Below are 16720 nucleotides of genomic sequence, written 5' to 3'. Positions count from 1 at the left end.
AGAAGGCGTAATAAGCTGTGTTTTTTCTGTGGAGATGCCTCTCATAATATTTCTGTCTGCCCTAAATGAGAGAAACATTTTGCACACACATTTGCTGTGGGTGGTGTACAACCTAAGTTTCTTCTAGCAATTACTCTGATCTGCTCCCTGTCCATATTTTCCGATAAGGCTTTTGTGGATTCAGGAGCGGCTCTGAAACTGATGGACTTGGATTTTGCTAAACGTTGTGGGTTTCCTATGACACCTCTGCGGATGCCGATCCCTTTGAGGGGTATTGATGCTACTCCTTTGGCGAAGAATAAACCTCAGTTTTGGACCGAGGTGGTAATGCGGGTCGCCCCAGACCATCAAGAAAATTGCAGATTTTTGGTGTTGCATAATTTGCATGATACCATTGTTCTGGGGTTTCCCTGGTTGCAAATCCATAATCCAGTTTTGGATCGGAAATCTGTGTCTGTGGTGAGTTGGGGTTGTCAGTGTGCTCTTAGTGACACTCCTGTCTTCTCCACCTCTCCCCAGTTGCATGATGTTCCTGACTATTTGGCTGATTTTTATGATGTATTTAGTGAGAATAAGTCTGCGTCTTTGCCTCCTCATAGGAGTTATGACTGTGCAATTGAGCTGAGCCCTGGGTGTAAATTTCCCAAGGGTCAACTTTTCAACTTATCTGTACCCGAGCACGAGGCTATGCGATCTTATATTAAGGAGTCGTTGGAGAAGGGTCATATTAGACCATCCTCTTCACCCTTGGGTGCTGGGCTTTTTTTCGTGGCCAAGAAAGATGGTTCATTAAGGCCTTGTATTGACTATTGTTCCCTCAACAACATTACTGTTAAATATCAGCTTCCGTTACCCCTGATTTCTGATCTATTCTCCAGAGTTAAAGGTGCTTGCTGGTTTACCAAGCTTGACCTCAGGGGGCGTATAATCTTATTCGCATTAAGCATGGGGATGAATGGAAGACGGCGCTTAATACTCCGGAGGGACATTTTGAGTACCTGGTGATGCCTTTTGGGCTCACTAATGCCCCTTCTGTCTTCCAGTGCTTCATGAATGATATTTTCCGGGACTTTGTGGATACATTTTTGATCATCTATCTGGATGATATTTTGATCTTTTCCAGGGATTGGGACTCTCATGTGGAACATGTTCGGACTGTGTTCCGGATTTTGAGGGAGAATTCCCTGTATGCCAAGGGGTCGAAATGCCTTTTTGGTGTACAGAGGATTTCATTTTTGGGATTTATTTTGTCTCCGTCAACTATTGAAATGGACCAGGCCAAGGTACAGGCCATTTATGATTGGGTTCAGCCCACTTCTTTGAAGGCCCTCCAGAAGTTTTTGGGTTTTGCTAATTTTTATCGTAAATTTATAGCTAATTTTTCTGGTATTGCCAAACCATTGACTGATTTGACTAAGAAGGCTGCTGATGTGCTGAATTGGTCTCCAGAGGCTGTTTCTTCTTTTCAGGAGCTGAAGCGGAGGTTCACTTCTGCTCCGGTTTTGCGGCAACCTGATGTCTCACTCCCGTTTCAGGTAGATGTGGACGCTTCTGAGATTGGTGCAGGAGCTGTTTTGTCCCAAAAAGATCCAGTAACATCTAAAATGAATCCCTGTGCTTTCTTTTCCCGAAAGTACTCACCATCTGAACGCAACTATGATGTGGGGAATCGGGAACTGTTAGCCATGAAATGGGCATTTGAGGAGTGGAGACATTGGTTGGAGGGAGCTAGACATCAAGTCGTGGTCCTCACTGACCACAAGAATTTGATTTACCTTGAGTCGGCCAAACGCTTGAATCCTAGACAGGCTAGGTGGGCCTTGTTTTTCCACACGTTTTGATTTTGTGGTCTCTTTTCTTCCGGGCACTAAGAATGTCAAGGCAGACGCCCTCTCTAGGAGTTTCTTTGCTGATTCTCCTATTGTGACCAAGCCTGCTACCATCTTAGGTGAGGGGGTAGTTCTTTCTGCCATCTCGCCCGATTTGAGACGTGCTCTGGAAGAGTTTCAGGAGGACAAACCTGAGCGTTGTCCCATTGGAAAATTGTATGTTCCTGACCAGTGGAGGAAGAGAGTAATGTCTGAGGTTCATTGCTCCGCATTGGCTGGTCATCCAGGTATTTTTTGTACTAGAGATTTGGTGAGTCTGTCTTTTTGGTGGCCCGCCTTATCTCGTAATGTCAGGAATTTTGTGCAGTCCTGTGGGACTTGCTCCCGGTCTAAACCTTGTTCTCGCTCTAGTGGGTTGTTGATGCCTTTGCCGGTGCCCAGGAAGCCATGGACCCATATTTCAATGGATTTTATTTCTGATCTGCCTATCTCTCAGAGAATGACTGTTATCTGGGTGATTTGTGATAGATTCTCTAAGATGGTCCATCTTATACCACTCCCTAAGTTGCCATCTTCCTCAGAGTTGGTGCCCTTGTTTTTGCAACAGGTGGACCGCTTGCATGGGATTCCTGAGAACATTGTATCTGACAGAGGAGTTCAGTTTGTCTCTAGATTTTGGAGGACTTTTTGTTCCAAGCTGGGAATTCAGTTGTCCTTCTCCTCTGCTTTTCACCCTCAGACCAATGGGCAGACGGAGAGAACAAACCAGACTTTGGAGTCTTATTTGAGATGTTTTATCTCTGCTGATCAGGATGATTGGGTCTCATTTTTGCCCTTGGCCGAATTTGCTTTAAATAATAGAGCTAGTTCTGCCACTTTGATGTCACCTTTTTTTGTAACTTTGGGTTTCATCCTCGATTCTCTTCAGGGCAGGTGGAGTCTTCTCCCTGCCCAGGTGTTGACACTGTGGTGGAGAGAATGCACCAGATCTGGGACCAAGTGGTGGATAAGTTGTCTCTCTCCCAGGAAAAGGCCCAGCGGTTTTCCAACCGGCATAGGACCATTGGTCCCCGGTTTAAGGTGGGTGATATGGTTTGGTTGTCAAAGAATATCTCTATGAAGGTGGCTTCTCCAAAGTTTAAACCTAGATTTATTGGACCTTACAAGATTTTGGAGATTCTTAATCCGGTCTCTTTTTGATTGGCTCTTCCTGTTACATTTAAGATCCATAACGTGTTTCATAAGTCTCTGTTGAAGAGGTTTGTTGAGCCAGTAGTTCCTGTGGTGGCACCTCCTGACCCTGTATTGGTTGAAGGCAATGTGGAATATGAGGTTGAGAAGATACTGGATTCTCGTCTGGCTAGACAGAGACTCCAGTATTTGGTTAAGTGGAAGGGTTATGGCCAGGAGGATAATTCTTGGGTCTCTGCATCTGATATTCATGCCGAAAGATTGGTTCGTGCTTTTCATCGGGCCCATCCTGATCGGCCTGGTGGCGTGGAAGAGGGTTCGGTGACCCCTCCTCAAGGGGTAGGTACTGTTGTGAGCTCATTTTCTCGTTCACCTTTGATGTCCGATGAACTCCCTCTGCTGGTGAAAGGAGGTGGTGAAACTGATTTGGATGGGAGAAACCTGTCACCTAAACAGGTAGATTGCGATTGGACATCCGGAATCTCTGAGTGGATATAAGGCAGCCGACGCCCTGTAGGGTTGCTGGTGATTTCTCTGCTCTGAGCTCTGGCCTCCAGTACAGTTCCTGTCTTCTAAAGCTACGTTTTGCTCTGTTATTGTTCCATGAGATTTTGTCTGATTTGCTTAGTTTTGTGTTCTGCCAGCCCCGGCTGGGGCTCTGCTGAATTTCCATTTTTGTCCCTGATTGGTTAAATCTCTTTTGCTCTGTCTTCAGAATATATCGGAGTGCTGATATAGGGATTTTAAAGTCTAGTGACTTCAGGGCCGTTTTTCCTATCAGACGTGTTTTCACCGACAATACATGTTGGGGGCTGTCTATTGCTTTGGGGTCTGCTCTGGGGCAGTTTAGATTTCCCCTTTCTAGGACCACCGTAGGAACGCTCCACGACTACTGTTAGTTGTTGTGAATAGGATCAGGGGTCTGCAATCCGCTAGCTACCAACCTCTCCGGTTTTCTGAACTTAGCTTGCATTTTTGTTTTTTCCTCTTCTGGTGACTCATTCATAACACTTCTCCCTGACACATTGAAGCAACACCTCAGCAATGTCATTGCTGATCCACACACAATATATATTATATATACTGTATATACACACATACAGCTCTGGCAAAAATTAAGAGAACACTGCACAGTTTTATAAAAATCAGCTTCTCTACATGTCTGACAGCCATTCCATTCCAGTGTCAGTTGAATTTCAATCAGAGTACACGTCATTCTACTTAATGTTCTTCTGATCAGGTGATCACCTGAACCAAATCTCATTTACCGAAGGAAAGTATAAAAAAAAACCCTGCTGTGGAGTTCACAATCCTCTTTCAGTAGGACAAGCTGGATGGCAAAACAAGTGCTAGTAATATCCCAAAAGTAATAGGAATGAAAAAATAACTTTTAACCATGCAAAAGGAGTTGAAAAGACAAGTCTTGAGTGAGGAAAAGAAGGGCGTAATTCCTGTTTTACTAGCAGAGGCATACAGTGGACGTCATGTTGCCTCCATCTTTAAAATTTCTAAGATGGTAGTCCATTACAACAAGGTCAAGCAGCAGCTATTGGGGACAACAAAGCTACAGACTGGAAAAGGGTGAAAATGACTCTCCACTGACCGGGATGACGTCATCTTCTTCTAATGTCACTCAGCAACGGCAGGATGACATTAAGTGACCTACGAAAGGAATGACAAATGGCAGCTGGGGTGAAGTGCACGGTGAGAACGATCAATGAGAAGCAAAGGACAGCCAGGCTGAAGTTTGCCAAAGACCATAAGCATTGGGCCATAGAGTGTCACAATCCATGTTTGGATCTGTGGCAGATCTGGGCTCACATATAACCTTTTATTTTCCATCAAGCCTCTGGTTTAATGTTAGTTTTTGCCCCCCGGTGGCTGCCAGTATTATTACAACCTTAGTGGCTGCTAATGGGTTTTTGGCCCCGATGGCCGCGGGGGTTATTACAACCTTGGTTGCTGCTAATGGGTTGCCCCCGGTGGCAGCTGGGGTTACTACATGTGTAAATTAGCCAGCAGGTGTTAACCCTCCCCTCCTTCCTATAAAAGGGTGTCGGGTGCTCTGGATCACTGTTGGTGATACTGGTCATTTCCTAACCAACCTTGGAGAAGAGGAGCTATTTGGAGCAGTGCTTTGCAGCTCATCCTGAGCTTTGGTGTGTCAGCAGTTCAGTTGGAAGCTGTATCCGGGTGCCGTACTCTGTTGCCTCAGGAGCATTGGCAACAGAGAAAGCTAAGTTGTTTGTTTTCCCTGTTCGTTATTTTCCCTAATGTTATATTAGTACAGCGGTGGGACTAGTGTCCGCACTAGCCAGTTCCCTAGTAAGGGATAGGTGCAGGGCTAGTGAGGGATTCAGGTATCCTGGTCGGCAACAGGTGAAGAGCCTGTATAGGGAACGTGAGGAGTGTTCAGGGGCACAGCCTCAGGAGAGTGCAGGAGGTCTTCACGTCCCCATTCCCTATTGTGGGGCCCACCATTGTAACTGTGTCCCAAGTGTTCCCTTTTTTGTCTTGTCGTTTTAGTTACCGACCTCCGACCTGCTGGTCGCGTCACACAGGACAAGTCACTACGTGACATAGAGGACTGGAGTAAGGTAATCTTCTCTGATGAGTCTAATTTTCAGCTTTGCCCAACACCTGGTCGACTAATGGTTAGAAGGAGACCTGGAGAGACGTACAAGCCAGTGTCTTGCACCCACTGTGAAATTTGGTGGAGGATCGGTGATGATATGGGGATGCTTCAGCAAGGCTGGAATTGGCAAGCAAAACCAAAGGAAAAACAATGTATGTATATACCCTAATGAAAATCAATAAGTAAAAAAGCAAGTGCATTAAATAACATAGGGTACTTGGTAAACACTATTTAACACTTATAGTCCCTCTGAAGCTGGGTGTCCGTTTGGGACCCAGAGACTCTGCCACTATTCACACTAGGTAGGTTTTAACCGTTAGTGTAGTTACTGTCTCAAATGGGTACACCTTGCCGTGGTGGGACAGCTTTATACTTTTTTGATCCAAATAGTGTTTACCAAGTACCCTATGTTATTTAATGCACTTGCTTTTTTACTTATTGATTTTCATTAGGGTATATACATACATTGTTTTTCCTTTGGTTTTGCTTGCTCTTATGGCCAGAGTGAACATGCTTTTACATCATGCATGTCATTCAAGTCTACTCCAGTTCAGTTTTTTTGTTTTTTCTTCAGCATTTTTGTATTCAGTACAAATAGGGTGTGGCCTCCTTTCTACTGAGCTGTGTAGTTCACTTATAGTCCCTCTGAAGCTGGGTGTCCGTTTGGGACCCAGAGACTCTGCCACTATTCACACTAGGTAGGTTTTAACCATTAGTGTAGTTACTGTCTCAAATGGGTACACCTTGCCGTGGTGGGACAGCTTTATACTTTTTTGATCAAAATAGTGTTTACCAAGTACCCTATGTTATTTAATGCACTTGCTTTTTTACTTATTGATTTTCATTAGGGTATATACATACATTGTTTTTCCTTTGGTTTTGCTTGCTCTTATGGCCAGTGTGAACATGCTTTTACATCATGCATGTCATTCAAGTCTACTCCAGTTCAGTTTTTTTGTTTTTTCTTCAGCATTTTTGTATTCAGTACAAATAGGGTGTGGCCTCCTTTCTACTGAGCTGTGTAGTTCACTTATAGTCCCTCTGAAGCTGGGTGTCTGTTTGGGACCCAGAGACTCTGCCACTATTCACACTAGGTAGGTTTTAACCGTTAGTGTAGTTACTGTCTCAAATGGGTACACCTTGCCGTGGTGGGACAGCTTTATACTTTTTTGATCTAAATAGTGTTTACCAAGTACCCTATGTTATTTAATGCACTTGCTTTTTTACTTATTGATTTTCATTAGGGTATATACATACATTGTTTTTCCTTTGGTTTTGCTTGCTCTTATGGCCAGTGTGAACATGCTTTTACATCATGCATGTCATTCAAGTCTACTCCAGTTCAGTTTTTTGTTTTTTAAGGCTGGAATTGGGCAGGTTAATCTTTGTGAAGGACGTATGAATCAAGCCGCATACCAGGATATCCTGGAAAAACAGTTTATTCCTTCTGCTCAGGCAATGTTCTCCAACGCTGAGGACTATTTTTTCCAGTAGGACAATGTGCCATGCCACACAGCTAGATCAATCAACGTGTGGATGAAGGACCACCACATCAAATCCCTTTCATGGCAAGCCCAATCTCCAGACCTGAACCCCATTGAAAACCTCTGGAATGTAATCAAGAGGAAGATGGATAGTCACAAGCCATCAAACAAAGAAAAACTGCTTAAATTGTTGTACCAGGAGTGGCATAAGGTCACCCAAAAGCAGTGTGAAAGACTGGTGGAAAGCATGCCAAGACGCATGAAAGTTGTGATTAAAAATCATGGTTAATCCACAAAATATTGATTTCTAAATTCTTTCTGAGTTAAAACATTAGTATTGTTGTTTCTAAATGATTCTTTTTGGGATGCAAAATTGCACAACTTAGAATGGACAAACAAATTTAAGAGACCTCTTAGAGCAGGGGTGGGCAATTAAATTTCCCAAGAGCAACATGAGAGACCGTGACTGCTGTGGAGACCGAACCAACAGACTAAAATTAATTCTGCTCATAATTAATATTACCATATTAATACTAATTATTTTATGCTAATATTAATTGTATCACTTAATATTGAGCAGAATTTTATATATACTGCTCTGGCAAAAATTAAGAGACCACCTGTAGTGAAACCTCCACCAGGGGGAGCTGGTGAGGGAAGAGAGGTTATACACTAAGAGCAGCAACCCTGAACAAAAGCACAGGTGCCACAGGTAACGAGAGAGAATAGTCAGACGAACCGAGTCAGAAACTAGCAGGAGCAGACGTACCAGAAGGAGCAGCAAAACACGTAGTCAAAATACCAAAGCCGAGAGTCAGAAAGCCAGAACATGAGCACGGGGTCCAAAACGTGAGACGAAATACGTGGTCGGGGTACAAGCCAGGGAGTCAGATGCCAGAGAGGGAACGTAACAGCAGAGACGAATACCAACAGACGGGGTCAGAAATCAGTCCGGGTCATACACGTGAATATCAGTCAAAGGCAGGAAGATCACCAGGGTACAAGGGTCAGCAGCTCTAAACTGCAAGCTTGAGCTATCACTAACACTGGTCAGCAGGCTGTGAGGGATTTAAATAGCCCAGCTAGCTCCAGAACGAGGCTGAGGAGATTAACCCCCGCATGACCAGTCCGGAGTGAAGACAGCAGAAGATAAACTCCGGACTGGACCATGACAGTACCCCCCTCTCAATGGGGGGCCACTGGACCCCCAGGCTTCCCTGGATGACGAGCGTGAAAGGCCCGGACCAACCGATCCGCATGGACCGAACGCTCCGGCACCCATGACCGATCCTCAGGACCGTATCCTTTCCAATGGACCAAGTACTGAAGTGAACGACGGAGCATACGAGAATCCACCACCTGTTCCACCTCGTACTCGGTCTGCCCATCTACCATAACAGGCGGCGGGTGCGAGGGAGACTCGTCAGAGGAAGGCACCGAGGGCTTCAGAAGCGCTTTGTGGAACACATTAGGAATCCGTAATGACGGAGGCAACCGCAGGCGAAAGACCACAGGATTAATCACCTCTAAAATCTCATCAGGACCAATAAACTTGGGACCCAACTTAGCAGAGGGAATTCTCAGCCTTATGTTTTTGGTGGATAACCATACCTTATCCCCCACCTGATAAGCCGGCCCCACCGAGCGTCGTTTATCTGCAAAAAACTTATATTTGCCCTGAGCCTCCCCAATGTTTCTCTGAACTTCCCTCCAAACCTCTTCCAACCGCAAAAAGGCTGAATCAGCCCCTGGACACTCCGAATCTAGTCTGGAGAATTCACCAAAATGAGGGTGAAACCCGTAGTTGCAGAAGAAAGGAGAAGTACCAGTAGACTGATTGACACGATTATTGAAGGCGAATTCTGCCATAGGTATCATAGAGCACTAATCATCCTGTCTGGATGTGACAAGACACCGCAGGATCTGCTCTAAAGACTGATTGGTCCTTTCAGTCTGACCATTGGTCTCGGGATGGTAGGCCGATGAAAAGGTCAGACTGATGCCCAGCCTTTTACAAAAAGCTCTCCAGAATTTTGACACGAATTGCACCCCTCTATCAGACACCACACTGACAGGCACACCATGCAACCGAATCACATCCTCAATGAACAGCCCAGATAGAGTCTCAGCATTAGGAAGGCCCGTTAAGGGTACAAAATGTGCTTGTTTGCTGAACCTATCCACAACTACCCAGATCACGGTTTTGCCATTAGAGGGTGGGAGATCGGTGATAAAATCCATGGACAGGTGAGTCCACGGTCTATCCGGAATTGGCAGTGGCACCAATTCGCCGGCCGGCCGGTTGTGGGAGGCTTTAGCGCGGGCACAAGTTTCACAGGAGGACACAAAACCAGTGACGTCAGAAGTCAACGAGGGCCACCAGAACAGCCTAGTGATGGCTTTACGAGTGGCCGAGATTCCTGGATGCCCACTCAGAGCTGAGTCGTGGAACTCCCGAAGCACTTTTAACCGATACTGGACAGGCACAAAGAGCTTATTTTCAGGTATGGACGGAGGAGCAAGAGATTGGGCCTCACGAAACTCCTGCTCCAATCTCTGGGACACCAAAGCCACCACCACCCCGCGCTGAAGAATGGAGGAAGGAGGCTCCGGAGGCGATACCGGATCTAGGCTGCGAGACAAGGCATCCGCCTTCACATTCTGGGAACCTGGTCTGAAAGTGATGGAAAACTGAAATCGGGAAAAAAAAAGTGACCACCTTGCCTGTCTCTGAGTCAGACGTTTGGCAGATTCGATGTAAGACAGATTCTTGTGATCTGTAATGACAGTGATACGATGGACAGCCCCCTCCAAAAAATGCCTCCATTCTTCAAAAGCCAATTTAATGGCCAACAACTCTCGGTTACCCACATCATAATTCCTTTCAGCAGAGGAAAATTTTTTAGAAAAGAAGGCACAGGGTCTTAAGTTAGTTAATGTGGTGGGCCCCTGGGACAACACAGCCCCCACTCCCACCTCAGAGGCATCCACTTCTATGATGAATGGTTTAGACAAGTCAGGTTGCACCAGTACCGGAGCAGTCATGAAACGTTCTTTTAACAAAGAAAACGCCGCCACAGCTGGAGCTGACCAGTTTTTAAGATCCGCTCCCTTTTGGGTGAGATCAGTGAGGGGTTTGACCACTTGAGAGAACCCCTTGATGAATTTTCTATAATAATTGGTGAAACCCAGAAATCGCTGAAGACCCTTGAGATCTCTGGGTTGCACCCAATCCACAATGGCCTGTACCTTCCTAGGGTCCATACGAAACCCCTCAGCGGACAGGATGACCCCTAGAAAGGACACTTCTTGAGTAAAAAATGAACACTTCTCCAATTTGGCAAAGAGTGAGTTCTCCCTGAGCCTCTGGAGAACCGCATGAAGATGACCCATATGACTTTGTCTATCAGAAGAATATATAAGTATATCGTCAAGATAAACAACTACAAAACGTCCAATAAAATCAGAAAAAACATGGTTAATGAAATTCTGGAATACCGCTGGTGCGGTAGTCAAACCGAAGGCATAACCAAATTTTCAAACAGACCCTCAGAGGTGAGAAACGCAGTTTTCCATTCATCCCCCTCCCGCATACGGATGAGATTGTATGCTCCCCTGAGGTCCAACTTAGAGAACCACCTGGCCCCCGACAATTGATTGTACAAATCAGGTATCAGTGGGAGAGGGTAGGCGTTTCTTATGGTTATTTTATTCAGTTCTCGAAAATCGAGGCATGGGCGTAAACCACCACCCTTCTTTTTTACAAAAAAGAACCCCGCTGCCACAGGAGAGACAGATGGCCGTATATGCCCTTTACGGAGGCTTTCAGAGATATACTCCTTCATAGCAGCCCGCTCAGGGCCGGAGAGATTGTACAGCCGGGCTTTGGGCAATTTGGCACCGGGAACAAGATCCACGGCACAATCGAATGGGCGGTGTGGTGGTAGAACCTCAGCCTCCTTTTCGGAGAACACATCCTTAAAACCCTTTAGGTACTCCGGAATACCCTCCAGGTTGACGGATGACAAGACACAGTAGCAAGACAATTTTCAGAACACCCAGGTCCCCATTTAACAATATCCCGGGACCCCCAGTCAATAACTGGGTTATGCAGTTGCAACCAGGGAAACCCTAACACCAGGCCAGCAGGGAGGTTATCCAAAACAAAGCATGACATGCGCTCCTGTGTAGGGCCCCCACCCTGAGGGTAAATTCTTTAGAACTGAAATGGAGACCATCCTTAGTGAGTGGTGTAGAATCAATAGCCACAATTTTTAAGGGAGTCCCCAACCTAACTATCCCTAATCTACAGCGAGCCACCAGCTTAGAGTCAATCAGGTTCAGGGATGACCCACAGTCTACAAAAGCCGAAGTATGGAAAAAGCCGTTCTCAACACCAAGTTCCACCTTTAGCAGTACTCTTGAAAAGGAAGAAAAAGGTACCTGAGAGTCTGGGTGACCTCCACGATTATCACCCAGACTCAGCCGCTTGTTAGTCGGAGGACAGGAGGGGCAGTCTTTTTTCCAATGTCCGGGATCTCCGCAGTAAAAACACAATTTTCCATCACGTCGCCGTCTCCGCTCTTTCTCCTGGGGGTTGGTGGCTCCCACCTCCATAGGATCAGATGGAAGCAAAACATCAGGGTTAGCAAGGAAAAACGGAACCCCTCGCTGAGTAACACCTCTCTCCCGCAGTCTCCGATCCATACGGATAGCCTGAGTCATAGCCTCCTCCAATGAGCTGGGAGATGGATGGAGAGCCAGAGCGTCCTTCAAGCAATCCGACAGTCCCTTCCTGAACAGACATCTCAGTGCGGAGTCGTCCCAGGACACCTCAGTGGACCATCGACGGAATTCGGAGCTGTACCATTCGGCTGAGTGCTTCCCTTGCCCCAGACCCAAAATAGTGTCCTCTGCCACCCTAACACGGTCCGGTTCGTCATAGATAAGTCCTAGGGCCTCAAAGAACCTATCTACCGACATCCGTTCAGGGGCAGTAGGGGGCAACGAAAAAGCCCAGGATTGGGGACCCTCCCTAAGTAAGGAGATAACAATCCCCACCCGCTGAGTCTCATCCCCAGACGATCGGGGTCTAAGAGAAAACCATAATTTACAACTCTCCTTGAATATATGAAATTTATCTTTTTCGCCAGAAAATGTGTCAGGAAGTTTAACTGAGGGTTCAGGAGAGTGCAAGATAACATCTACAGAGTCACCTGGTGGACAAACAATATGAGAGGTGTTTAACTGCATGGTCTTAATAGTCTCAGTCAGTTCTTTCTGTAAGAGGGTCTGAGACATGACAAGGGACTGATGATTCACAGAAAAGTCCTGCGCCATCTGCGTCAATCTGGACACTTGATCTGCCAAGTTATGCAGCAGATCCATGGCCAAAGAAAAAAAAATGCAAAATCCCGTTTAAATGTGTGGTTAGTGATAATGTAGTGAAACCTCCACCAGGGGGAGCTGGTGAGGGAAGAGAGGTTATACACTAAGAGCAGCAACCCTGAACAAAAGCACAGGTGCCACAGGTAACGAGAGAGAATAGTCAGACGAACCGAGTCAGAAACTAGCAGGAGCAGACGTACCAGAAGGAGCAGCAAAACACGTAGTCAAAATACCAAAGCCGAGAGTCAGAAAGCCAGAACATGAGCACGGGGTCCAAAACGTGAGACGAAATACGTGGTCGGGGTACAAGCCAGGGAGTCAGATGCCAGAGAGGGAACGTAACAGCAGAGACGAATACCAAGAGACGGGGTCAGAAATCAGTCCGGGTCATACACGTGAATATCAGTCAAAGGCAGGAGGATCACCAGGGTACAAGGGTCAGCGGCTCTAAACTGCAAGCTTGAGCTATCACTAACACTGGTCAGCAGGCTGTGAGGGATTTAAATAGCCCAGCTAGCTCCAGAACGAGGCTGAGGAGATTAACCCCTGCATGACCAGTCCGGAGTGAAGACAGCAGAAGATAAACTCCGGACTGGACCATGACACCACCACATCAAAACCCTGTCATGTGCAGCCCATTCTCCAGACCTGAACCCCATTGAAAGCCTCTGGAATGTAATCAAGAGGATGATGGATAGTAACAAGCCGTCAAACAAAGAAGAACTGCTTAAATTTCTGCGCGAGAAGCAGTGTGAAAGACTGGTGGCAAGCATGCCAAGATGCATGGAAGCTGTGATTAAAAATCATGGTTAATCCACAAAATATTGATTTCTAAATTCTTCCTGAGTTAAAACATTAGTATTGTTGTTTCTAAATGATTATGAACTTGTTTTCTTAGCATTATTTGAGGTCTGCAAGCACTGCATTTTTTTGTTATTTTGACTATTTCTCAATTTCTGAAAATAAATACAAAATTTACTGCTTCGAAATTTGAAGACATGTTGTCAGTAGTTTATAGAATAAAAGAACAATTTACATTTTACTCAAAATGTACCCATAAAGAGAAAAATCATACAAACTGAAAATTTTGCAGTGGTCTCTTAATTTTTGCCAGAGCTGTATATATATGCCTAAAATACAAAGGAAATGTGCCATCTTTAACTTTAGGCCATTTAGAGATCATTTCATCTTTAAATGCTGTCATTGATGTTAGAGGGGGCAATACACGGTATTAAGAAATGGGGTATGTGAATTTTTGATCAGGGTCATTTGGATGTTTTGGGTTGTCATTATGATTTAAAAAGAGAAAATACAGTAGTTTGACAATAAATGGCTTCACCCAACCACTAACCATGAGTGGAGAAAACGTTTTGGTATTATCATTCATACTCTCTGCAAAAAGGCTAAGAAAGCAAAAATTCTGCTGGTGTATGTAAACTTTTGAGCACAACTGTATTTCCTATAAAAAATCAAAATATATCTTTCAGAACATTTTCTCATAATTCTCTCAAAGCCTGTATCCCATTCCCTATTGCACCTCAAGCTCACTTTCCACTTTTGAACCTGTTACAGAGTAAGTTACCAGGCTCATTGCCTCCTTTCATCCTACAACCTGCACCAATGACTCTATTGCCTCACACTTCCTTCAGTCCCTCTTCCCAGCTGTTACTTCCCACCTAACTAAAATATTTACCCTCTCTATTTTTTCCAATATCTTTCCCTCTTCATTCAAGCAATCTCTGACAGCAGCATTTAACTCACGCTTCCTGCAAGTGAGCCGGATATCCCACCCATCAGTGACCCTGTCACGTGATCACAGGTCACCAATGGGTTGGCAAGACACTGCCAGATTGTTATGAGTGCTGCCTGGTGGTTGGCGTTCATAGCAAGTGAGCAATTCTGCTACATACAGGCGATCTGATCATCGCCTTTAAGTAGCAGAGCCGATCAGAATATGGCAGCATCTAGTCTCCCATGGAGACTATTGAAGCATGCCAAAAGTAAAAGAAATGTTTTTAAAAATATTCAAAAAATAAAAAATATATAAACGTTTAAATCACATCCCATTCAAAATAAAACAAAAAAATAATTAGGAAGTTGTTTAGATCATGATCTAACTAACTTGTGTCTGCAGCACTGATATGTTATAAAGTATAGCAATGTTCCTGCATTGCTATACCTTATAACTGCGATCAGATTGCAGAAACTGAAAGTCCCATAGTGAGAATAAATATTAAAAAATTGCAAAAATTTATTTTTTAAAATCACAAAATAAAAGAAATAAAAAATATATTGAACCCATAAATAAATAATATTACGGAAAAAAAAACAATAAATGTACACATTTGGTGTCACCTCGCCCGGAATGACCTGACCTACAAAACTGTCCCACTAGTTAACCCCTTTATTGAACACTGTAAAAAAATAAATAAAAAATGATTTATCATCATACTGTCGAACAAAAAGTGGAATAATAATCTTTATTTTTATATAGCGCTAACATATTCCGTAGCGCTTTACAGTTTGCACACATTAAAAACGCGATAAAAAACAATGTAAATAAAAATGGTACCGCTGAAACCGCCATCTTGTCCCACAAAAATCAAGCTGCCATACAGCTCTATGAGCCAAAAAATTAAAAACTAACAGTTCTCAGAATAAAGCAATGCAAAAATAATTATTTTTTCTATAAAATAGTTTTTATTGTGTAAAATCACCAAAACATAAAAAAAAAGATATAAATGAGGTAAAGAAAAAAGCTGTCTTACAATTTTACCACACGTGGAGCGGCATAAAAAAAGCCCAAAAAACTATTGTTGTTTGTTATTTATTCTGCCTCCTGAAAATTGGAACAGAAAGCGATCAAAAAATGTAATGAATCCAAAACTGGTACCAATAAAAATATCAACTTGTTCCCACAAAAACAAGCCCTCACGTGACTCTGTCAGCAGAGATATGGAAAAATTATTGGTCTCAAAATAAGGTGATGCAAAAACTAGTTTTTGAAAACAAAAAAGCATCTTTTAGTGTGTGACAGCTGCCAAACATAAAAACCCGATATAAATCTGGTATCGCTGTAATCGCACTTACGCAAAGAATAAAGTCGCCTAATCACTTATACAGCATGAGGAACAGTATAAGGGGTGTACCGGGATTGTGTAATATTCCACTCTCTTCCTTGATGTAGATATTGCCTTGTAAGATATATACATACTATTTGTCTATTGTTACTAAGATATGTCATATAATTTATATATGTGTTACATTGGGAAGGCGTAGTACCCTAGTCGGCCCACTAGATGGGGTATGTAGTGTATATAGCTAATTAGGAGGAGCCAACCATGTATAAGATAGAGGGTTTTCCCTTTTTAGAGTAGTAGGGCAGTGGAGCCCATATAGGGCGGACAGCTCTGCAACGTTTAAGTGTGAAGCCCAGCCGTGCAGGGCCCAGTGGGCCAGAAATTCAGCCGAGGCAGCAGTGGAGACAACAGTAGAGGAGCAGAAGCTAAAGCAAAGGTCACAACAGTACAGGGACGCAGGTCGCTCTACGATGTGGCAGTTCACTGCATGGGCAGATGCCCTCATATCCGGGGCGAAATGGACGAGGTAACTCCTAAGCGTAGTGAGTCTGAACAGGGAGGACGCTGTGGTACTGAATGAGCTGGTACGACCCGGGCACGTACTGGAGGACATAGGAAAGAGTGCAGGAAAAGTGAAGAAGGTGTACTGTACGGAACCCTATTCTGATGGTTTATCTGACAAGGATGTTCTGCAAAAAGGAAAAAGTAAAGTTCTACTTTTTAAGTTGCAACTGGACTGTGCCTCTGTTTGTGCGCAATCGTATGGAAGGGACCTTCAGCAACCCAGAGGAGACCCTGAAGGTGCAGAGAACAGAGAGGCAAGTACACTGACAAAAGGACATTGTTTTTAGGTGATGGGAGACCAGGGTGCACAGGAGCCGTTAGTCTCAGTCATGACTACAACCCTGGCGATCCCTCACAACAGTATAAAAAATAAATAAAACCAATACTTCACCTGAGGGTGATCTTTTCATTCTGCCTCCCAAAGATCGCAGTAAGGCAGTTCACACATTATCAATAGAAATATTACACCACTGTTTAATTTTAAACAAACTAACAAACAAATGTGCTGTATGCATTAAAAAACCACAGCAATTACCAAATATTAGTTAT

General features: G+C 44.3%; 1 protein-coding gene across 4 annotated transcripts in view; it reads right to left on the bottom strand.

Moving 5' to 3' along the window:
- SMYD3 (SET and MYND domain containing 3) overlaps nucleotides 1-16720 on the bottom strand; it is a 1185047-nt gene that overhangs the window by 916339 nt on the left and 251988 nt on the right. The window lies entirely within an intron of this gene.

This window comes from Dendrobates tinctorius, unplaced genomic scaffold, assembly GCF_039654945.1.
Source record: "Dendrobates tinctorius isolate UK_male_01 unplaced genomic scaffold, ASM3965494v1 ptg000140l, whole genome shotgun sequence".
In the NCBI taxonomy this organism is placed as follows: Eukaryota; Metazoa; Chordata; class Amphibia; order Anura; family Dendrobatidae; genus Dendrobates; species Dendrobates tinctorius.
The sequence above is the reverse complement of the archived record's forward strand: the minus strand, read 5'-3'. Positions and strand labels throughout refer to the sequence as shown.